Source organism: Panthera onca, chromosome C1 (assembly GCF_046562875.1).
Source record: "Panthera onca isolate mPanOnc1 chromosome C1, mPanOnc1 haplotype 2, whole genome shotgun sequence".
Taxonomy (NCBI): domain Eukaryota; kingdom Metazoa; phylum Chordata; class Mammalia; order Carnivora; family Felidae; genus Panthera; species Panthera onca.
Window position 1 is genome coordinate 209992347 of NC_138346.1, and position 24042 is coordinate 210016388.

A 24042-nucleotide genomic window follows, 5' to 3' on the forward strand; every position below is an offset into this window, starting at 1 on the left:
CGCCTGCTTGGGAAAGTGTCAGAACAGGGCCGCCCTTCTCTCTGCCCAGCGAAGCAGTGACAGCTTCAAAAACCCATTCCTCTCAAGAATCATTAGCTTGTAACGTTAAGCAACTTTATTTTATATAAGATTGCGAAACCTTTTGCAAACTCTCCTAGCTGGTCGTTACAGGATACCAGGAATAGAACTGAAATGAGAAGGCTACGTATCTAATATTGTATAAAGGATTCATATAGAGATTTACTGTAATTTAACATTTAAGCATAGAAATGGATCAGACCTCTGGCCTTTCCAGGCCTAAAGGCCTTTAAAGACCACAGTAGAACTTTTATATCAAGACCAGTTTGCAACCCTGGAGAAAACCCACAAAATTAAGGCAATTGTACTGAGTCCAGAAAAATGGAATTGTTTAAATTTTCTTTTCCATTTTTTATCTACAAAAATAACGTTATCAGAGGCGTGGAGCTTCAAATACATACCAGATTGTAAATATTTGGTCTCATTCACTGTCTCCTTAAATAGGAGCCAACTTACCACCAAACTATGCTGTTTTGAATTGAAAAATATGGTCACCATAATCAATGGCACTAATACCCGGATCAGCTGTGCATAGTTTCTTTCGTTCCCACAGACAGTAATGCTCCCAAGTAGTTTTGTTGTTGTTTGCCACATAGTCTAACGTAAGTTTCTTAATGATTGTCAGACTTAGAGTCACATCAACTGTCTTGTATTTGGTTTAATAATGGTCTATACTAAATAAATAAACTTGATCTCAGCAGGTCTGATGAACTGAGATAATCTCTCCTCTTTTTAGGACATTCAAAAGTCTAAGCAAGCCCCCACTTTAAACAGTTGCAACAATTACAGTACAAGATGTGCTAGCTCAGGAGCTAACTTTACCATCCATTTGAAATGATTTTTGGAATTTTGGCAAGTTACTTCTCAAACTTCTAGATTCTAAGGTAATTTAACTGGTTTTTATGCTATTTTCCTAGCTTATGTTTACACGTTTTCTATTTCAACTTTTTTTTTTTTTTACTGTTTGGGAACTTCAGTAAGTCAGAAACAGAAAGAGGTGGTGGCAAAGAGTTAGAAACAGAAAAGCCCTACCCTAATAGTGGCACTCATTCATAATTTAGTTAAGGTATTAGTGCCACCCCAGAAGTTCGTCTTGTATTCATGCAAATCAGTCATTAAATGAAATGGAAATGTGTGTTCTTGAAAATATTCTGGAATTGATTTCTCAGTAAAAGCAAATCAAACCACATTCAGATGTAGGATAAGTCATTTACATTTGGCCATTTCTCTGTCACATCAACTATCACATAAGGAGTGTCAGGCCAGCACACTATTAACCTAAACCCCTGAACTATATAGCCCTGTATATACAGATGCAGTTAGCGTTGAACTAAAATGCATGTTTCCATGAAGCATGAATTTCAATATAAGCAACCACAATTTGAAACACATTTTAAAATATGATGTAAATGATTTATTTAAATCCTGATAGGCTATGAATTAGCTGAAACTTCTTGGGAAAGACCAAAGTGTCATCATGAAGAACAGAAGAGATTCAGCTCAACTGCATTAAGAGGGGCAACTAACAAAGACAAGGATTCAGAAAATAGGGTCTTGCACTTAGAGAAGGGGATATCTCACCTTGAATGCAGACTTCAGTTAAAATCATGCTGAAGAAAAATTCAAGGGCTGAAAAAAAAAAAGGGGGCTTTTAGATGCAAAATCAGGAGAGACTAATTAGAGTAATTATTAAATACGGTATCCATCTAGGACTCCCACAAAATAAAAGGATAAACTAGAACAAAATAAGAACCAGTTAAGATGTTTTATACTACTTTCTGCACGGCACAAGAATTAGGGGACATTAAGTGAAAATTAAAGCAACATGTTTACCAACTAATATTTTTTTTAACATAACGCAAATTGTTAAGCAAAATTGAATTAAATTCTCCCAAAGACCTTTACAGATCACGGAGTGTCAAAAAGATTAGGAACAAATGTCAAATTAAGAGAGTATCAGTTCTCGTTTTGCCAGAGATTTACCAAACTGAGAAACAGTCTCTCTCTAACAAGATTAAGGCTATAGCAAAATCCCATCAAATGTCATTTGATACCACCTTATACTCAGGATCTCTTGAGGTGTTAGTCAGAATACCTGTTGGGCACCAAAAATAGCAACCCAAGTATTCATGTTAGTTTCCTGGGCTTTTAAAAATCTGATGTGTATTTCTAAAAAGAGAATTCAGTTTATAAAACGTGAACATACATCAATAGATATATAGATTAATGAATAAAACAAATTTCAATTCTTATCTGTTCAAATTCTTAATGTGCTCCTTTGATGCCTATATATATATATATATATATATATGTATATATATATATACACACCATATATGTGTATATATAGTATATATATGTAGTATTTATATATATTGGATATATACATAGTATATATATAGTATATATGCATATAGTGTATGTATGTGTATATATATATATATATATATACTATATATATAGTGTATATACATACATATAGCAATTTAGGTAGGAAGTCTGTCCATCTTTGTTAAAGTTAATAGTTGCAGGTTAAAAATATTGCCCATATTCCTTACTGATTCTTTCAGCATAACACTGCTTGACCATGAATTGAAAAACACTGAAGAAAAAAACATTGATGGTATGAATGAGAGACCTTAATGTATAATGGAATAACCCTTGGATTAAGAGTTAAAAATTCCAGTTCCAATTTTGTCACTGGCTATATGACCTAGGCAATTCAATTAAATCCTCAAAAGTCTCAATATCCGTATCTGCAAAATGAAAATAAAAAATATGCTTTCTCTACCAAAAATGGTTGCTAGAGGGGCGCCTGGGTGGCTCAGTCGGTTAAGCGGCCGACTTCAGCTCAGGTCATGATCTCGCGGTCTGTGAGTTCAAGCCCCGCGTCGGGCTCTGTGCTGACAGCTCAGAGCCTGGAGACTGTTTCAGATTGTGTCTCCCTCTCTCTGACCCTCCCCCGTTCATGCTCTGTCTCTCTCTGTCTCCAAAATAAATAAACGTTAAAAAAAAAAGTTAAAAAAAAAAAAATGGTTGCTAGAAGTATCAAAGAAGATAACATATGTAAAAGAATTTGGAAGAAACACACCATCAAAATATCAAATATTAATAAGTTGACCACTAATTTCATATTTACATCAAAAATAAGCATCAGTTGGGGCGCCTGGGTGGCTCAGTCGGTTGAGCGTCCGACTTCGGCTCAGGTCACGATCTCACGGCTCGTGAGTTCGAGCCCCGTGTAGGGCTCTGTGCTGACAGCTCAAGAGCCTGGAGCCTGCTTCTGCTTCTGTGTCTCCCTCTCTCTCTGCTCCTAACCCACTCACATTCTGTCTCTGTCTCTCTCAAAAATAAATAAACATTAAGAAAAAAAATTTTTAATAAAAAAAAATAAGCATCAGTTGAAAGAACATACTATTACCAATTTTCACAGTTATAGCCAAGTCCTATAGTCAAATCAAAATGCACTAATTGCATATTAAGTGCGCAGTTTCTGGGTTTTGTGGGTTTTTGCTTTTTCTATTGCAAATCTCTTAATAACAACAAAACTGGTAAGTGCATGCCCTTTGCACAGCCCCAAATCAAGTATTTGATTTTTTTTCAGTGCCTTTCATTTTTATTGGCAATGTATCAGGAAACACTGGGAGAGCTTTTCTCTGTTTCTGTCCTTGTTACAAAATATTTACAAAAGCAGAATTTCTTCATAAGCATTTATCTTTGTATGTTTTCAATAGCAAGGCAACCCACTCTGTTATTCTAGTTTTTAAATTATTTTAACAATAATTGATGCTCACTGAAAAAGATCAAAAGGAGGTTGCGATCTCTCCTTTCAACTATGATAAGTAGATAGTGAAGTGAATATCCTCATTTAAGTATTACAGATAATTCAGAAAGGTAACATTAAAGCAGAGCCATTTGCAAAGGGAAATTAAAATAGATGTTTTTAATCAGGTCTTACTTTCACACTGTGAGGAGCTCCCGCATTTAACATGCTAGATGTGCTCAAAGAGTTCAGTCATGCATAATGGAAGCCCAGTTGGAGAAAGCATCTGAGCCTCAAACTCGGGCTTTGAATGCTACCCCAGCCAATAGAACAGATAAATTAAAATCAACATTTGAGCAGGAGGACAGAATCGTTACCAGATATTTAACAAGATTTTGGTTACAAATCTAGTCCCAAGCAATTAAAACTAAACTATTTCATGACAACACATATACTTAAGATACAAGCGCTTGTTTCTAAAGGCATCATGTAAAAATACATTAACGGGCCCTAAAATGATCAAAGCCTATTTGACAATACAAATTCCTTCTATTATTAGAAACAGTTTTCCAAACAGTAGAAATGAAACAGACAACACTGCTATATTATTCTCAAAGAGTGTTTGACATATTGCTAGTTCTGAGAGTCAACTGGTGAAAGGCAGACTTGTCCATTAACTTATTTTGATATAGCAGGCTCACTCTGGTGGAATTATATATAAATAAATTATCAGAACTTCCATCAATTGAACATTAGCCAGCTAGCTCTCTAAATCATTCTTTCAGCAGGCTAACATTTCATCATCTATTTCCCTGTTCAACCCTCCAAGAAAGCTAAATAATTTATCCCACGTTGTTTTTAGTTTTCCAGAAACGAATGTAATGGCTGATATTTTCTTATAAAAAATCAATTCTTATGTTTCTACCATTTCCCAGGAAAGTTGCTAAAAGTAACTTTTTTCCCTCTATGAGGAAATACTGCTAATGTACCTAATATTTACAATTACGAACACGATTTATTAACATTTATGGCATTGGAAAAAATGGACTGGAAGGATATTTTCAAATATATTAATCACAGCTGTGCCTATGTGGTAGAATTTTTTTTAATTTTAATTCTACTAAAGTTAACGGCCAGTGTTAGTTTCAGGTGTATAACATAGTGATTCAGCAATTCTATAGGGAGTGCTCGTGATGACAAGCGTACCCTTAATCCCCTTCACCTATTTCACCCATCCCCTCACCCACCTCACCTGAAATTTAAATTTTTAAGAAGTTTTTATTCATCTATATTTTCTTAAAATTTTCTTCTACACCTTCTTCAGTTAACATATACTGCTTTTATAATTAGAAAAAGCTGTAATAAAATGACTTTTCGAAGTCAGCATCTGGGTTACTTCAGTTAAGGGTTTCTCTGAAATGTTGATGCTGGGCTCTACTAAATTAACATATTTAACAGATCCCATGTGAACAAAATGTTATTCACTATGTTAATTCTGAGATTTCATTCAACCTTTTAAACCCCTGCTGCTAATCCTCATGGGAGAAAAGACTAACCCTCTTCACTAGAAGTGCTATACTTTAACCAAAACACCTCATGTATTGAAGATTGTAACTTTTAAACATCAGGAAGTCAGCAGAATACAAATCATGCAAATCAAGGCTACTGATTAATTCAAAGACTACTATCAAAGTATAGTTGATGGAATCTCAAAAACAGTAATACCAAATAAAATGTGTTTAGTAACTTGTTATATAGGTTTTGAAATTTTCAGCAGACTCAGGGGATTTCCTGCTCTAGTTTGAAGTAGAAAATTTAGACAAAAAATTATTTATGTACTCATTCAAAATGTTTTGAAAACTGTTTCCATTTCAATTCAATTATTATTGTTTGATAATAATGCCTCTTTAAATCACATCACTGCCTCGAATATTTTGCATTACTCTTCAGGAGGGTAATGATTGCTAATTTTATATAATTCGACATTAGAAACCTTTTGGCTTAAGATAAAACCACACTATTTAAAGACGAGGTAGGACATGATGCCTTTCTGAATTAAATACTGGAATTATTTTTCAGGCTTTAAAAAATTAAATTTCAGTATTTTGATGGAGGCACTCATTGAATTTTTTTCACGTCATATACTACGAGAGTCATGGAAGCCACTTCTTACACTTCCTTTTGGTAAATACTTTGGCTGAAAAGAGAATGCCTCAGGATAACTCTCTTAAAGGATGCTTGATTAAAATGGTCATTAAAATGGTTTCTCTAAGAAAACAATCATTAAGAGTCAGAACTAAAGACTTCACTGTATACTGTAGTTAGCTGGCAGAAGGGGCAGGGTGGGATGAACTACTAAAACGGGTCTAGGTTTTCCCCACCACACAAGATGATATAAACACACACCCAAGCATACACCTTTCACTTAAATTCACTCGAAAGTGGCTTCAAAACGGGGTACTCTTGTGTTTCACAATTTTCAACTTATGTATATATATCGTTCCCCTCAGGATCAGTTTCCAGAGATCCTAATTAGACCCCAATAAGAACTTTGTTTTTATGCCTATTTAAAATTATAAAAGGTACAAATAAATAAATGTAAAAAAGCTTTAAAAAAAATCGGGGGTGCCTGGCTGGTTCGGTGGATATAGCATGAGCATGCGACCCTTGATCTTGGAGTCTTGAGTTCAAGGCCCAAGTTGGTATAGAGTTTACTTAAAAAAAAAATAAAAACATCGTTTAATTACAAAACGTACAAACAAAATCTTCCCCTTATTTAGAGGTGTTGCCCTTACTTCAGGGACTTTGACTTCAAAGGCTCTCATTAACCATAATTTGTTAGGATAGACTCTCTAACCGAAATTCTGCGAATTCAAAGGACACTTAATCTGGTCATTTCCAAGCTTCAAATTACAGCCTTGTTAGCAGGGGGAGAATTCTATTGTTTGCTAGTGCCTCAACGCAGCCTCTGGATAGCTTTTCAGATACTAAGAGTTCTGTTAGGAATCTGGCACCAACTCAAAATTCCCACCGGGAAGAAAGATCTTCCTTCCTTAGGACCCACTGCGTGGCTCCGCCCAGAGCCTTGACCTGACCTGACCTCGGACTTTGCGTGGTCAATGGTGCACCCGCACCTGCGGGCAAGTTAGCACTTCCCAACAACTTCAGAGCCAAAATGCGGCTCTCGACCATAAAATGTCTGTCTTTAGGAGCCCCCAAGGTGCCTTCCTCGCGAACAAGCTCCCTCTTTTAAACCTTACATCTACCAGGATCTGAAGGTACGTTACACGCTAAACGAATATAGGAAGGCAATTATTCCACCAGTGAAACGAATGTCCTCCAACAGGGGGCAAGGAAACAATGCTCAGGACTGGAGACAGCAGACCTCCATGCCCTGCCAAGGGAACCTCACTTAGCCTGCTGGATTTCAGAACCGGGCTGGCATGGGGAGCGGATTACAAGGCAAGATAAAAGAGCTTGGGGGGGGGGGGGGCGGATTTTAAGAACCCACAACCCTGGCAGTAATTTCCACCACACTTCTAAGGGGAGAGGAAAAGAAAACTAAAACCAAAGGCACCTTGAGAAACACTAAAAGCTGTTACTATGGTTACCACGCGGCGAGCTCAATTCTGCCCAGAGAGACCGAGCAGTACGCCCGGGCCCTTTGTCCGCATCCACGCACCAAGCACAAACCCAGCGGCCAGCCCCACCAAAGGCTTACGTCTGCGACCGAGGGAGGCGTTCCAAATAAAGGACACCTTTATTTTGGTTTAGTGAGCAAGAACTGCAAGCAGCGCCTGAGGGAAGCCGGCGCGGCCACCGCCTTGTCCCTGGGCCAGGGCTGTCCCCGCCCCCTCCCCGTTTGGAAAAGGCTCCACCACACTTGCAGGCACCGAATCCGGTCAGGAGCCGGACCAAACATGGCGCAGGCAGGCGTGGAAGGGGACCAACCAGACACAGTCCGAGCTCATCCCTTCGGCACAAAGGGAAGGCTCAGCTCCGGGAAACCCGCGAACAGAATGGTTAACCCCTCAAGACGCTACAGTTTCCCCGAGTGGGAGCTGAGGAAACAGTGAGTAGGACGCAACCGAGTGGCTCAGACGCACTTCATAGCGAAGACGCTACCGCAACCGGCGCGGAGAACACAGCTCGGCGGAGACGACCTGCTGCGCAGGCGCGCGGAGCAACGACGCGAGCGCTTGGGCCCTGCCCCTCCCCCCCGTCTTCTCTCAAAGGCCAGGGGAGTTGCCCCAACGCGCTGGCGCAACGACGGAACGTGGGGGGGGGAGGGGAGGAAAACCTGTTCCCTTCATTGTGAGAGCGAACGGCCCCGCCCCGCACGCGCGCGCGCACGCCCCACTCTCACACTTGCACACGCGCGCGCCGAACTTGCCGCCCAATCCGGCGCGCATGCTCCGGGAGGGAGGCGGCGGCTGAGCCTGCGGCTTTTTGGTGTTTCCCTGAGAAGTTTCTGGAAAGACGGAGCCCAAGGGAAGCTGGGGGATGGGGAGCACAGAGAAGCGACCGTTTGAGAGAAAGAAAGCGAAACATCCAAAACACACCGACACCGCCCAGCTTCCATCCACCACGTCATGGCCGAGGCAAAGCCCAAGGCCACCAAGACCCTCACGCCACGGGGGGGGGGGGGGGGGGGGGGGAGAAAGCTTGGGGACTGCAGCAGCCGCTCCTTCCTCTGCCTGTGCCCAGCCCCGAGACTCCTGACCACGGGGAGAAGGGAGAGGGCAAGGGGGGGGAGCGATGAAAAATCTAAGACGCTCACTGGAGGTTTACGTGGAGCGCAAGCCGACATCCGCCCTCTGGAGCTGCCCGTGCACTCGTGGGCCGCCCGTGGCTCTCCTCTGGGTCTCGAGCGTGGGCTCCGCATTGAGATTCTACGCGGCGGCCGAAGTGCTGGTTCGGGAACTCCTTAACCCCTGTTTCCTCAATCTCCCCCTCATTTGGGGGGGGGGTGTCATTTGGTCCCTCTTCCTGTCTTCACTTTGATGGCCAAAAGCTAAAGCTGCGGGCGTGCAGACACTAGAAAGGGGTGCTCCCTGCCCGCGCCAGCCCGAGGAACGTCTTGGGCGGGCAGGGGTCGCCTGGCTGTTGTGCGACGTTCGGTTCTCTCCAGGTTTTGGCCCCTTAAGTGAGAGCCTCCGGCAGCGGGGCAAGTTTGGAAGCGCAAAGGCGGCACACAAACAAAGGCGCCGCCTGGTTTGCGGAGTCGAGAAGCGCTCGCCGGAGTGTGGGGCGCGAAGGCGTACCCGTGCACAGGGAGGATCGCCCCCGACCGCCACCACAAGGAAGCCCGGGCGGGCATTGTCGCGCTTGGGGAGGCGGAGGGGGGGGGGAGCGGGGAGAGGCCCGCGGCGCCTTTTATTTCTCCGTCAGCGCCGGCTCGGGACTCGGAGCGGCTGCCATTTTGTGGCGCGGCCGCCATTTCGCGGGGCCGAGGGGGCAGCGGGACGGGGGAGGGGCGCGCGCCGCCGCGGCCGGCGGGGGGCGGGGCTGGCGACGGCGCCCGGGCAGCCCCCAGCAGGGAAGGCGAGCGCGTCCCCTTTGTTCTTCGCCTCTGGGCTGGGGCTCCGCCGCCGTGCCGCAGCGCTGCGGGCGCAGGGCGTGTGCGCTCCCCCCGCCTAGCCGTGGAGGGGCGTGCGCGCAGTTCCAAGTGCCCTCTGAGCCCTTCCACAGGGAGGCCCGTCACCCCTACCCTCGCTCGGTGAAGGGAGTGCGTTTTATTGGGCCGCGCCCCGAACACCACCGTGGGAAGCCGTAGTTCACCCTGAGAATGGAGGCGCTTTGGGAGCCTCGTGCGGTGGGGGTGGCCGATCGGTTTGGATGCCACTGCCTGGAACCGTAGTGGCGCTCCGCAAATAGAAGAGGGCCGGGCTACGCGAGCTGGGAGACCTGACAAAGGTGCCGAGCGCTAGCGTAACCGAGGGGTCGGGCTCTTTAAAGAAAGAAAAGTGTCTTTGAAGTGCTGTCGGCGGGAGGAGAGCCGAGACGTTGCTGTTCATTGGCCGGCCGCGAGGCACGCACTGCGCAACTAGTTTCTGATAGGTTTTGTGGCCCATTATTTCGATCTGAGCCATAAACTGGAACAATAGATTGGAATATTTTATTTCTGTCTGTTGAGAACATCTTCCGTTTCGCTTCTTTTTTAAGCCCCTTACGAGTATGTAAATAGCAAATTGACTCAATAAAATATTACGAGCTTTCCAGGGTCCTTTGAAATCCTGAAAGAGCTATTGTTTTTCTGATTTCAAGGGAATATTAAAATGTGAATCTTCGCAGTCGGTTAAGCGTCCGACTTCAGCCAGGTCACGATCTCGCGGTCCGTGAGTTCGAGCCCCGCGTCAGGCTCTGGGCTGATGGCTCGGAGCCTGGAGCCTGTTTCCGATTCTGTGTTTCCCTCTCTCTCGGCCCCTCCCCCGTTCATGCTCTGTCTCTCTCTGTCCCAAAAATAAATAAAAAACGTTGAAAAAAAAAATTAAAAAAAAAAAAAAAGGGGCGCCTGGGTGGCGCAGTCGGTTAAGCGTCCGACTTCAGCCAGGTCATGATCTCGCGGTCCGTGAGTTCGAGCCCCGCGTCAGGCTCTGGGCTGATGGCTCGGAGCCTGGAGCCTGTTTCCGATTCTGTGTTTCCCTCTCTCTCGGCCCCTCCCCCGTTCATGCTCTGTCTCTCTCTGTCCCAAAAATAAATAAAAAACGTTGAAAAAAAAAAATTTAAAAAAAAAAATAAAATGTGAATCTTGGCATTTTAATGTTCACTTTGCGGCTGGAATCAACAAAGCCAGGGAATTCAAGAGTAATGCTTCTATATTTGTCTTCCCGTCTTTGCTTTTTGTGCAAGGTATTTTTGTTTAGTGGGTTTGGCTGTTTTGTTGTGTTTTTTCAGTTTTGTTTTTCTTCACAGCAACATGAATTCGTAAGCGAGCCAGCCTTTTCTGGCTCAGGTCCCCATGTCTTTTGGTGTTAACAGCCACAGTAGGATTGATTCCCCCTCCCCTTACTATGTATAATTACGGGGGGGAGGGGGCTGGTTATCTGTTTCAGTAACAGGGGAGTTAAACCCATAATGATAGGATGGAAAGTTAAAAAAATATATTATCGTTGAGGGAACAGATCAGGATTTGATGGCTTCCAGATGAAAAACATTTTAGGAGTAGCTGTTAGATCCCAAATTTTGTCTCCATTTCAGTATGACTAAAAGCACTGCCTGGAATTTTAATTTCGTATACTCTATCTCAATATTCTGCAAAGCACAATGTGTTTTTTGTGTATTCAGAACTTATGAAATATATTGTAAAACACTGTCACTTTTTGTTTGTACCACCAAAATTAAGTAGTATGAAACTATTAGCTTTATTGGGAATTAGGACAAAATAAGGCAGACAAAACATGCCTTTAAGAGCTAGGCAGTTGAAATTTATGGAGTGATTACACAGTCCTTTCACTTTGTAGAGCTGTAGAAGGATCTGTTTTAACAATTCTGATTCCTACAATTTGTTTTTATTTATAAAACATGTTATTTCCCACCTTTAACTCTTACACTTAACACGAAAAGCACACCCCCTTTCTGTACAAAATATTTGCAGTTTGTATTTTCTTTAGAGTGGGTGCTATTTAGCACTGTTCACCTGTCCCTTATGACCAGTGCCATACATTTGCAAAACAGTTGAACAGAAATTCAGGACGCTTCTCTCCCATCCTAATGTTGGTCTCAAAAACATGTTCCAACTTCCTATGCCAAAAAGCTAAACAGTATTAAACAGGTGGGCTTTAAATGTGCAGAGCCAAGTTCAAGTAAGCAGATTCTGAATTACAACAATCTCATGATCTGCCTGCCCTTGGAGTTAAAGTGCTTTGTATGTAGTCCTAGGACTGGTTTCATTTAGTCAAACCACGCAGGACTAGAGAATTCCACGATCACCAATCCATTGTTCCTATAGAGTTCTTTCTTTTAAAAAAATTTTTTTTAACGTTTTATTTATTTTTGAGACAGAGAGAGACAGAGCATGAATGGGGGAGGGTCAGAGAGAGGGAGACACAGAATCTGAAACAGGCTCCAGGCTCCGAGCTGTCAGCACAGAGCCCGACGCGGGGCTTGAACTCACAGACCACAAGATCGTGACCTGAGCCAAAGTCGGCCACTTAACCGACTGAGCCACCCAGGTGCCCCTAGAGTTCTTTCTTTTTAAACTGAGCTTCTTAATTTGTACTGTTTTGTGTTCCCTGAAGAAAGATTGGATGTTCACCAGAACCTTTAATTAAACCAAGATTCTTATTTATAGACAGCCAGGGCAGAATCAAAGTGGTATGTGCTAGGCCCTTGGGCTTATTTTTTTGACGTTTGGTGAAGATTGCAGCTTTTCTAAACAACATAGAAACACTGAAGATCTCTAGCCATTGTTACAGGAAAGGGCAGTTTTCATGCCAAATTCTAGCATCGGAGGGAATTTAAAACAATAACAGTAATAACCTTTTCCTGGTAAGGATAAATAAGCTCTTCTAGAGACTTTAGTAATATGGGAAGTTCTTCAAAATATTTTGGCAGCAGTGAAGCACTCCCACGTGCTGGAATAGTCTTCCCCTTTGAGGCAAAACTCAGAAATTCAGCACTTCAGAAGTACTGGAGTTCAAAGAACAAATCTTTGCGGCCAACAGTGTTTCTTAGGAAAATAGAAACACGTCTATGAAAATAAAAAAGACCCTGGAACAACCCCACATTTGTCTTGCCAGAGTACAAGATTCCTGGTAATTGTGCAGTTTATATGAAACCTGTAGATTTAACATTTTGGCATCATGGTTTAGATGGCCTGTACAGACAATACATCAAAAAGACTTCTGGGGGCGCCTGGGTGGCTCAGTCGGTTAAACGTCTGACTTTAGCTCAGGTCATGATCTCACAGTTTGTGGGTTTGAGCCCCTCGTCAGCCTCCGGGCTGTCAGCACAGAAGCCTGCTTGGGATTCTGTGTCTGCCTCTCTCTCTGCCCTTCCCCCGCTCATGCTCTGTCTCTTTCAAAAATAAACACTAAAAAAAAAAAAAAAAAAAAAAGTCTTCTGAAAGTCAAGCTCTTTATTACTTTGTTTATGTAACAAGTAAGTTTTGAGCATCAACTTTGTGCCACATCCTATTCCAAGTACTTAGGATATATTGCTGAAGACAGCAATCAGATTGCTATTCTCATGAAGCTTAGCTGGTTTGGGAAGGGGGTGCAGGGGGGATGGCGGGAGGGGGAGAAGAGGCAATGAATATAATCCACAGGAAAATGGGGCACCTGGGTTGCTCAGTTGGTTAGGCCTCCGACTTTGGCTCAGGTCCTGATCTCACGGTGCGTGAGTTCAAGCCTCGCATCGGGCTGTGTGCTGACAGTTTGGAGCCCGGAGCCTGCTTCAGATTCTGTGTCTCCCTCTCTCTCTGCCCCTTCCCTGCTCACACTCTGTCTCTCTCTCTTCCTCAAAAATAAATAAACCTTAAAAAAAAAATTTAATCTACAGGAAAATAATAGGAACAGTAAGTGCTAGGGTGAAACTATAGAGACACATAATAAATGAAGTGTGTGTTGCAATTGAGATGGGGTGGTCAGAGTGGGCCTCATTAAGAAGGGACTTGAAGGGTGCCTGGGTGGCTCGGCTGAGTGTCTGACTCTTGACTTCAGCTCAGGTCGTGACACCAGGGTCGTGGGATCGAGCTCCATGTCCGGCTCCACACTGAGTATAGAGCCTGCTTAAGATCTCTCTCTCATTCTCTCTCTCTCTCTCCCTCTCCCCTTCTGGCCCCTCCCCATCTCACACGTGCTCTCTCTTTCTCTCAAATAAAATTTTAAAAAACAAAAGAAGATACTCGAGTAAAGACTGGAAGAAACTAAGGGACCAAACTGGCTATTTAGGGAGGTGATTCCACAGAGATGGACCAGGAAGTGCAAAGGTCCTCAGGTAGGAGCATGACTGGCACATCTAAATCTAGCAAGGATGGGGCGCCTGGGTGGCTCAGTCAGTTAAGCGGCCGACTCGGGCTCAGGTCATGATCTCGCGGTTCGTGAGTTCGAGCCCCGCGTCGGGCTCTGTGCTGACTGCTCAGAGCCTGGAGCCTGTTTCAGATTCTGTGTCTCCCTCTCTCTCTGCCCCTCCCCTGTTCATGCTCTCTCTCTCCCTGTCTCAAAAATAAATAAAACGTTAAAAAAAAAAAATTAAAAAATAAATCTAGCAAGGAAATCACTGTGGCTGGAACAGAATGAACAATGGAGAGAGCATAAGAGATGATGAGGTCAGAGGTTAGGGGAATAGGGGCAGGTCCATAGAACCTGGAAGGCCACGGGGGAGGACTTTAGCTTCGAATCCACATGGAGGTGTTGCATAGGTGACTTGGGTTTTGAGAGCTATTGAGAATAAGAGGCTAACGATAGAAGCAGGACCCCATGCGGGGGGCTATTTCAGTAATCTAAGAGACAGGGGTGGCTTCGGTGGCTAAGGGATCCTGGATATATTTTGAAAGTAAACCCAGAAGGCCTTGCTGATGGATTGAACATAGAGTTGATAAAAAGAGGAGCCTGAGATTTTTGACCCGAGCAACTAGGAAGATTGAGTTGCAATCAACTGAAATAGGGAACACTGGCTAGAACCGTTTTATAGAGGAATATGAAGAGCTCAGTTTTAGATCTGTTCAGTTCGAGATATTTATTAGATGGAGACATTAGGTAGGTGGCTGGATATGAGTCTCGAGTTCAGGAAGAAGTTCTGAAGATCTATATATTTATATATTATTCAGGAGATCTATTATACATACCTATATTGTGTCCGTGGGACGGTGTGAGAGAGAGAGTGGGAAAGAGGAGAGGGGAGGGGAGAGGGAGAGAGAGAGTTGGGAGTTGTCAACATATGAATGGAATTTAAAGTCTGAAACTGGATGAGATCACCAAGGGAGTAAGTGTAGTTATGGAAGAGAACCAGGAAAGCCCTGGGGCATTTTGACGCTTAAGAAAGAGATCTCAGAAGTCAGTAACTTGCAAAGCAACTGAGAAGGAGCAAACCAGTTAGGGAGGAGAAAAACCAAGAGAGGGTAGTGTCCAGGAAGTCAGAGGAAGAAACTGAAGGAGGAGAGAGTGAGCTGTTGTGGGATGCTGTGGTGAGGTGAAGGTGAGGCAGGATTGACTGTTGGGAGCACCGTGGAGGTCTTTGGCGACCTTGACAAGAGAAGTTTTGGTGGAGCAGTGGGGCAAGAGCCTGCCTGGACTAGATTGAAAAAAAAAAAAATGAGCGAGTCTGGAATCACTTGGGGAAAAGTCCTACGGTGGATTTGGAGGGGAAGATGCCAGGGGTGGTGATGGTTGAACGTACCTTCAGTTGCAGAAAGTTCCTGGATCTTTTAGCTGTGCCTCTGTCCCATAATGACATGATCGGTATACACTTTCTTTGGAAAAGACAACTACTTCCTATAAAACCTGCAAATTCTCAACCTGGAGTTTGGTCAACACTTGGAAGAATTTGGTCAGTAGGACAAGGAATCGAGCAGAGAGCTTTTCCTGGAATTTATATAACCGTCAATGCTCACCAGCAGTCTGGAGTGCTTAGAGATACAGCCAAGCAGACTTTGCCCTGGTTTCTCAAGCGTGTACCTCAATAATCCCTGAGGACTCTGCAGCTTTTGTTGGACTTCCTGTAAAAAGCCTTAGACCAATGATGGCAAACTGACTCTATCACAAGAATGGGAATGCCCTAAGAGTTAAGTGCCCCTTTCAACAGGTTTCCTGTACCTGTCATATTGGAGACTGCTTGAGTAACAGCAATTGCCAGTGGATGACAGTTAACTAGATTGGCCGTGTGCTTTATATGAAAACGTATTTATCATCCTGGGCTTGAGCTCCACCGTTAGAATCCTGCATACTGATAAATATAGTTAAGTTAAAATTTTTATTTTCAATTATATTACCTGGTCATTTCTTATAGGAGCATGTGATAAAATACAGATATAAAATATTTAAAAAAAAATTTTTTTTAACGTTTTATTTATTTTTGAGACAGGGAGAGACAGAGCATGAAAAGGGGAGGGTCAGAGAGAGGGAGACACAGAATCTGAAACAGGCTCCAGGCTCTGAGCTGTCAGCACAGAGCCCGACGTGGGGCTTGAACTCACGGACCGCGAGATCATGACCTGAGCTGAAGTCGGCCGCTTAACCGACTGAGCCACCCAGGTGCCCCTAAAATGTTATGTATATATTAGCCTAAAACATTTATGCTGAGTAGTCACCTTTGAAACCATCTTTATTTGGAAGCATTTATCAATTTGGATGAAGCCTAGAATATTATATGATTGAATTTATATTTTCTTTTTTTTTTAATTTTTTTTAACGTTTATTTATTTTTGAGACAGAGGGAGACAGAGCATGAATGGAGGAGGGTCAGAGAGAGGGAGACAGAATCTGAAACAGGCTCCAGGCTCTGAGCTGTCAGCACAGAGCCCGACACGAGGCTCGAACTCACGGACCATGAGATCATGACCTGAGCCGAAGTCGGCCGCTTAACCGACTGAGCCACCCAGGCGCCCCTGAATTTATATTTTCTAATACTCATGAAACATTGCACTGGCTAGCTTATGCAGTCTTAAACCATTTTTCCCTTGTCCTGGCCCACACAACGCTTGCATCAGTTGCCCTGATTTGCCCTGTAGTGATCCATTTGGGGGCCAAGGAAGACCGTCTCCCTACAATAGAATATCAGAATATCAGAATATCAGAATATCAGAATCCTAGGCCAGTCTGATACATCTGCCTTGTGGGACTTTTTCACACCTCCTGAAAATCACTGATGTAGAACTTAAATATAGCTGAGGCACAAATGGTCTTTTCCTTTACAAACCAGTTAGTTGACTTGAGATTTATTTCTAATGGTATGAGTGCATCAGTTGCTGGCACAGAGGATATGTCATAAATAATTGACTTCCTTGAGAGGTCCAAGACTACTACATTTTTTAAAAGACATATCTCCTTTCTTCTTATTTATTTATTTATTCATTTATTCACTTATTTATATTTTAGTAAGCTCTATGCCCCAATGTGGGACTTGAACTCACAACCCCAAGATCAAGAGTTGCATGCTCTACTAACTGAGGCAGCCAGGCGCCCCATATATACTTTCTTACTTTAACAAACGTATACCAATAGCCAAATTATGGAAAGAGCCTAAATGTCCATCAACTGACGAATGGATAAAGAAATTGTGGTTCATATACACAGTGGAATACTATGTGGCAATGAGAAAGAATGAAATATGGCCTTTTGTAGCAACGTGGATGGAACTGGAGAGTGTTATCCTAAGTGAAATAAGTCCTACAGAGAAAGACAGATACCATATGTTTTCACTCTTATGTGGATCCTGAGAAACTTAACAGAAGTCCATGGGGGGAGGGGAAGAAAAACAAAAAAAGAGGTTAGAGAGGGAGAGAGCCAAAGCACAAGAGACTCTTAAAAACTGAGAACAAACTGAGGGTTGGTGGGGAGTGGGAGGGAGGGGAGGGTGGGTGATGGGTATTGAGGAGGGCAGCTTTTGGGATGAGCACTGGGTGTTGTATGGAAACCAATTTGACAATAAATTTCATATTAAAAAATAATTTAACTAAAAATAAATTTAAAAAGTATAGCATCTATTATATTGGAGAAAATGAAATTATTTGTACAAATACCATGCTGGATTTTTTTTTTTTAACTTTATTTATTTATTTTGAGAGAGAGAGAGAGAGAAAGAGAGCACAAGCTGGAGAGGAATAGAGAGGGAGAGAATCCCAGACAGGATCCGCACTGTCAGCACAGAGCCCGATGTGGGGCTCAAACTCAGGGACCATGAGATCAGGACCTGAGCCGAAATCAAGAGTCAGACGCTAATCGGAGTAAGCCACTCAGGTGCCCCATGCTGGATGTTTCTAACCATTGATTATAGTTCTGCCTTTTGAAGAAAAACAGAACCCCGACTTCAGCTCAGGTCACAATCTCGCAGTCCGCGAGTTCAAGCCCCGCGTCGGGCTCTAAGCTGATGGCTCAGAGCCTGGATCCTGCTTCCGATTCTGTGTTTCCCTCTCTCTCTGCCCCTCCCCCGTTCATGCTGTGTCTCTCTCTGTTTCAAAAATAAATAAACGTTAAAAAAAAATTTTTTTTTGAAGAAAAACAGAACCAGTTTTGGGGTTTTTTGTGACAAGTCTTCTGAATATTTGAATTTCCTTATCTTTGTGTGAACCATGCTTACATTTGTTCAATAAATACTTGATTGACATTTAAATTAGAGAATGGGAGGAGTTGGCTGTAAAAGGAGAACAGAAAAATGGAGAGGTAGCTGGTGAGGGATGAGTGGCTGGGGAAAATGGGATCTAGGGAAGTTTGCTTGTTTTTAAGATGGAAGAAATTACAAGACTCTTTTATACCACTGCTTATACGGTAGATAACTGATGTGGGCAGGAGAGTTTGACCGGATGCAGATTCTTAAGTAGGGGAGAAGGACTGCATACAGGAAGGAACTGGCTTCGGATAGGAATATAAAATGGTTCATCTGTCTCAGCCAATTAAACGGAACATGCACTTTCCCCATGGGGGCCAGTGTGCCAGGCTGCAAACAGTCGCCTCTTTGGTAGTGTGGGCAGAGTGTTGCTTGTATGATTTGCCTCAAGGGACCTTGGAGACAGTGGACATTCATGTCTGATCTCAGGCTATCTCCAATCTAGACTCCAGACGTATGCAGGTACCTTTGGAAAGCCTCAGGGCACAGTGACCAGGGTCCACACTGGCCCAGTCATCATGTCCAAGCTGCAGAACAAGGAGCATATGATTCAAGCTCTAAGCAGGGCCAAGTTCAAGTTCCCTGGCAGCTGGCAGATCCACATCTTCAAGGAGTGGGGTTTTACTGAGTTTAATGTGGACGGATTTAAAGACACCGTGGCTGAAAAGCCCCCCAGGTGGCTGTGGGGTCAAATACAGCCGCAGTGGCGGCCCTCTCAACAAATGGTGTGCCCTGCCCTCTGGAGAACCTTGGCAATGCCCCCTCTTCAGGCAGCCCCATCAATAAATCTTAGTTCCTTCCTGTCCAAAAATAATAAATTGATAGATAGATAGAAATAGTTCATCTAAAAAAAATAATAAATTGATAGATAGATAGAAATAGTTCATCTAAAAAAATAATAAATTGATAGATAGAAATAGTTCATCTAAAAAAAAAATAGTTCATCTAAAAAAGAAATAGTTCATCTAGTGAGAGACCAGAAGCTGTAATACATGGGTATAAAATGCTGGTAAACAGATGTGGTTGAACAAGTCTATACAAGAAATGCCACGATACACTAAGAGACTGTCAGGACCAGGAAGTTATCTACGCTTCATTTTCCCCGACTGAATATGAGAATAATGATACAGCACACCAGTCAAAAGGTTTCGATTTGGGGCGCCTGGGTGGCGCAGTCGGTTAAGCGTCCGACTTCAGCCAGGTCACGATCTCGCGGTCCGTGAGTTCGAGCCCCGCGTCAGGCTCTGGGCTGATGGCTCGGAGCCTGGAGCCTGTTTCCGATTCTGTGTCTCCCTCTCTCTCTGCCCCTCCCCCGTTCATGCTCTGTCTCTCTCTGTCCCAAAAATAAGATAAAAAACGTTGAAAAAAAAAAATTAAAAAAAAAAAAAAAAAAAGGTTTCGATTTACTTCCTATATTCTTGGCCATGTCTCTTAAACGTTTTTGGCAAGATCTTTGTGTGGCTTTGCCACTAAACCAACCTAATGTCTGGCAAACAGTAGTTGTTCAATAAACATTCGCCGAGTTAGTTTCAAAAACAGAGTTGCTTTGAAGATCCAGTAAAACAAAGAATGGATGTAAAAAAAAGTGCTTTGTAGTCTGAGAAATGCGATTCAAATCCAAGGTGTTTATGTTCAGGAGAGTCAGGATAAAGTTCACTGGGTTTTTTTTTGACTCCTTAAATGAGAAACATTATGTAAATGTGGAAACATGGTCATTGTTACTGAGACTTTTTTTTTTTCGTTTTAAAACAATTTTTTAAGTTTATTTATTTATTCTCAGAGAGAGGGCACGTGAGCAGGGGAGGGCCAGGAGACAGCGAGAGAGAATCCCAAGCAGGCTCTGCACTGACAGTGCGTAGCCCGATGCGGGACTCAAACTCACAAACCTGTGAGATCATGATCTGAGCCAAGATCAAGAGCTGGACACTCAGGGAGCCTAGGTGGCTCAGTCGGTTAAGCATCTAACTTTGGCTCAGGTCATGATCTCATGGTTCTTGAGTTCAAGCCTTGTGTCAGGCCCTGTGCTGACAGTTCAGAGCCTGGAGCCTGCTTTGGGTTTTGTGTCTCCCTCTCTCTCTGCCCCTCCACTGGTTGCTCTCTGTCTCTCTCTCTTGAAAATAAATAAACATTAAAAAATTGAAAAAAAGAAAAAAAGAGCCAGACGTTTAACCAACTGAGCCATCCAGGCGCCCCATAGACTTTTTCTTTCCCTTAGAGGAATAGAGCAAAACCTAAAGTGTCTGTGAACTAGCTTGTCAACTTTGGCCTTTTAACCCGTGTAATGTCACAGAATTGACAAAGTATAAAAAGGCCAAAAAACCTAAAACCATCTAAGTCAGCCAGCTGTATACGAGTGTCATAAAGTTCAAAGTTACATTTATAATACTGAGCACATAAGTATTGTATTACCTTTCCTTTCTTCCTTCCTTTGCTTTGCCTTGTTTTTTGGTAGATTATAATTTCCAAAATAAATACAAATTGGGGATGTGGATTTACTTTTCCAGGTAACAATAAAGTTTCAAATTTGTTGATGTTTCTGCTGAGAATTTCTTTTTTTTTATTTATTAAAAAGATTTTTTTTAATGTTTATTTTTGAGAGAGACAGAGACAGAACATGAGTGGGTTAGGGGCAGAGAGAGGAAGACACAGAATTCAAAGCAGGCTCCAGGCTCTGAGCTGTCAGCACAGAGCCCGACGCGGGGCTCGAACTCACAAGCTGTGAGATCATGACCTGAGCTGAAGTCAGACGCTCAACTGACTGAGCCACCCAGGCGCCCCACGACTGAGAATTTCTTAAGGTACCCAAGTACACCAGTCTATTTTCATGATAAATCTATATGATCTTCACACATATTGTAGGACTGATGTGGACCAAAGCTCTAGCTGATAAGAATAACTAAGAAAAAAAAATCCCATTCAGTGCATGTGTATTTTCTTACCAGGATTACAGGAGGTAATATACTTGAGCCCTGGAGTTTGAAAGCAATTTCCTATATGCTATGATTTGTTTGTTTGTTTTTAATATATATATATTTTAAGTAAACTCTGCCCCCAACATGGGGCTTGAACTCATGACCCCAAGATGAAGAGCCTCATTCTCTATCGACTTGAGCCAGCCAGGCACCCCACGCTAAGTAAGGTTTTATTCCCTAGGAGAAGCTCTTATCTGTGATTCTGGCAGAATATCTGCGAGGAGAAGTAAATCAACTCAATGCCATCATTTTCAATTTTTCGTCATTATCACTGGCGATTAGATATTACATAATTAGCTACGGTCATACAAGAGGATTCAGCAGAGCAGTTTAGGATTAAATTTAGGAATTAGACATTAGGAACTCACCAGGATCCCATAAGTGTTTTTAAGTGTTGTAATACGGGATGCTTAATTAGACCTCCAGCCTAGTTCCTGCTGTTACCCAGCACCGGGCCTTTTAGGATTACCTAGGAAAAAAAGTACTCAGTTCTCAGAAAATCTCAGAAGTCACGCTCAGGCTGAGGAAAGATATTTGCTGAGTAATGCAGCTCAGTCCCCTTCCTTGTAAAGCCGGAACTGCCATATGTGTTTTTTCCAATCAGCCCCACCAGATTTCTTCTAGGCATGATTGGGTGTCCTCGAGCCAACCATTCTGCCTCTGGAGATTTACGCATTCTCGGTGAAATTTCCCTACACCATCTGATGTGATAGTCTCCCTCTACAGGTTTCCTGTTCTGGGTCACGTTGAAGGATTGTGCCACCTGGTCTTAACCTACTTCTGTCTCCCGCTGCCTCGGTGAAGAACAACAGTGTTGACATCCACAGAATGGATCTGCCCTCACAGTGACACCCGTCCACCTTGCACCTTGCACCGGCCACCTTTTAATCGGGAGGATCCCCAGACCCGCTGCAAACATTAATTACGCTTCATAAATACCTCACTGATACTAGGCTGCAAGCCCCAGTAGCCCCGTTTTATGATTAGGGTTCTCCAAATGAGATGGAACCTTTGCTTCAGCCCGCTCAGAACAGGGACAAATCTGGGTCATGAGCACAGCTCCCCTCGCCTACTTAAAACTGCCCCTAGGGCTGTAGGAGAACTAATTTTCTCCCCATGCTCCCCCAATACCCAGAAAGTAGTGTTTTTATTTTGTTTTATGTTTTAATTTTTTTATTCATTTATTCATTTTTGAGAGACAGAGAGAGACAGAGCATGAGGGAAGGGCAGAGAGAGAGGGAGACACAGAATCTGAAGCAGGCTCCAGGCTCTGAGCTGTCAGCACAGAGCCGGACGCGGGGCTTGAAGCCATGAACCGTGAGATCATGACCTGAGCCGAAGTTGGAAGCTTAACCAACTGAGCCACCCAGGCGCCCCTGTTTTGGTTTGTTTTAATGTATGAGTGTTTCTCTCTGAAATGCCTATCTTTCTTTTGCAGCTGATTTGAAGCCTGTGACTGCTTTTCTAAGCTAGATGTGGGGATTTTTTGTGTGTGCTGAATTCACCTTTGGCAATTTGCTTACAGTGAAATGAAGGTGTCTTACATTTGCGCTCATATGTATGTATATCATCACCAAAACCAATTCAGGCCCTTCTGGCCCATTTTCTTTTCTCCCTTTCTTTCTTTCTTTCTTTCTTTCTTCCTTCCTTCCTTCCTTTCTTTTCTTTTCTTTTTTTTTTAGGGACAGGACCATATGGTGATTCAATTTTGGTTCTCTTGGATAAGAGGTTGCACTCTGGAGTCACCTTAGCCAGGGCTGCCCTCTTGAGGTTTACATATGCAGCCACTGATTCTTTTAATGTATTTTTTAAAATAATATATATATACATATATTTTAATATTAATTAATTTATTATTATTATTATTATTTTTTTTTTTTTAGAGAGAGAGACAGAGTGTGAGCAGGGGAGGGGGACACAGGATTGGAAGCAGGCTCCAGGCTCTGAGCTGTCAGTGGCTCTGAGCTGTCAGTGCAGAGCCCAATGCGGGGCTTGAACTCACTAACCGTGAGATCATGACCTGAGCTGAAGTCAGACACTTAACTGACTGAGCCACCCAGCCACCCTTAAGTTTTTTTTTTTTTTTAATGTTTATTTTTGAGAGAGAAAGAGACAGAGCGTGGGTGGGGGAGGGGCAGAGAGAGAGGGAGACACAGAATCTGAAGCAGGCTCCAGGCTCTGACCTGTCAGCACTGAGCTCGACGCGGGGCTCGAACCCACAGACCGCGAGATCATGACCTGAGCCGAAGTCAGTTGCTTAACCGATTGAGCCACCTAGGTGCCCCTCCCTGCACCTTCTCACTCATTCTAAAGCTTAGATCAGGCCTGTGTGTGTGAGGAGCAGAGAGAAGCCATACAAAAGGGCTAAGGACCAAGCGGTCATTGTCATGATAAACCCAGAAGCTTCTTATCTGCTTTGATGTGGTAGTGTAGTGAAAAGAGCCCTGACAGGGAGCCAAGAGTTCCCAATTGACCATTGGCAGACTGTGTGATCTCAGGCCAGTCATTTTTTTCTCTCTGTGTCTCAATTCCCCAACAGAATGGGAGCTGCTGGTCTAGCCCAGGGGTCAGCCAAGTTCTGCAAAAGGCCAGATCATACCATGTGGGGCTTGATGAGCCATATTGTCTCTATGGCAACTACTCAGCTCTGGCACCATCGCTCAAAAGCATCCACAAACTGTAAGCAAATGAGTGTGGAGATGTTCCAATAAAACTTTATTATGGAAACGAAATTTTGAATTTCATGTAATATTGCCATGTCATGACGCATTATTCTTCTTTCAATTATTTTTGAACCATTTAAAAATGTAAAAAACAAAACAAAACAAAACAAAAAACACAAAAGACATGTTTAGTGCTCAGGCTGTAGGAAAAAATAGGCAGTGAGCCAGATCTGGCCCAGGGCTAAAGTTTGCCAACTTCTGGACTAGATAATCTCAGGGAGCCCTTCCGGTTGAATCTTCT

General features: G+C 43.2%; 1 protein-coding gene, 1 long non-coding RNA gene and 1 other non-coding gene across 5 annotated transcripts in view; 2 read left to right on the top strand and 1 right to left on the bottom strand.

Moving 5' to 3' along the window:
• Positions 1-9157, bottom strand: part of SPEN (spen family transcriptional repressor) — a 101211-nt gene extending 92054 nt beyond the window's left edge. Inside the window, exons 1-2 of one of the 3 annotated variants that reach the window (XM_078452342.2) lie at positions 8622-9157; positions 1660-1707 (exon numbers count right to left, since the gene is read on the bottom strand). The gene's annotated coding sequence lies outside the window, so the exon portion shown is untranslated. Of the gene's footprint in view, positions 1-1659; positions 1708-7947; positions 8079-8621 lie in introns of those variants that run through there. The other 2 variants (XM_078452341.2, XM_078452343.2) reach the window with 2 other exon arrangements.
• Positions 64-23810, top strand: LOC144617294 (uncharacterized). Its single transcript, XR_013557705.2, has 2 exons — positions 64-962; positions 23618-23810. It is a non-coding gene; the product is annotated as an uncharacterized LOC144617294 (long non-coding RNA).
• Positions 18383-18514, top strand: LOC132674079 (small nucleolar RNA SNORA70). Its single transcript, XR_009608390.1, has one exon. It is a non-coding gene; the product is annotated as a small nucleolar RNA SNORA70 (small nucleolar RNA).
• Positions 23811-24042: the final 232 nt, after the last annotated feature.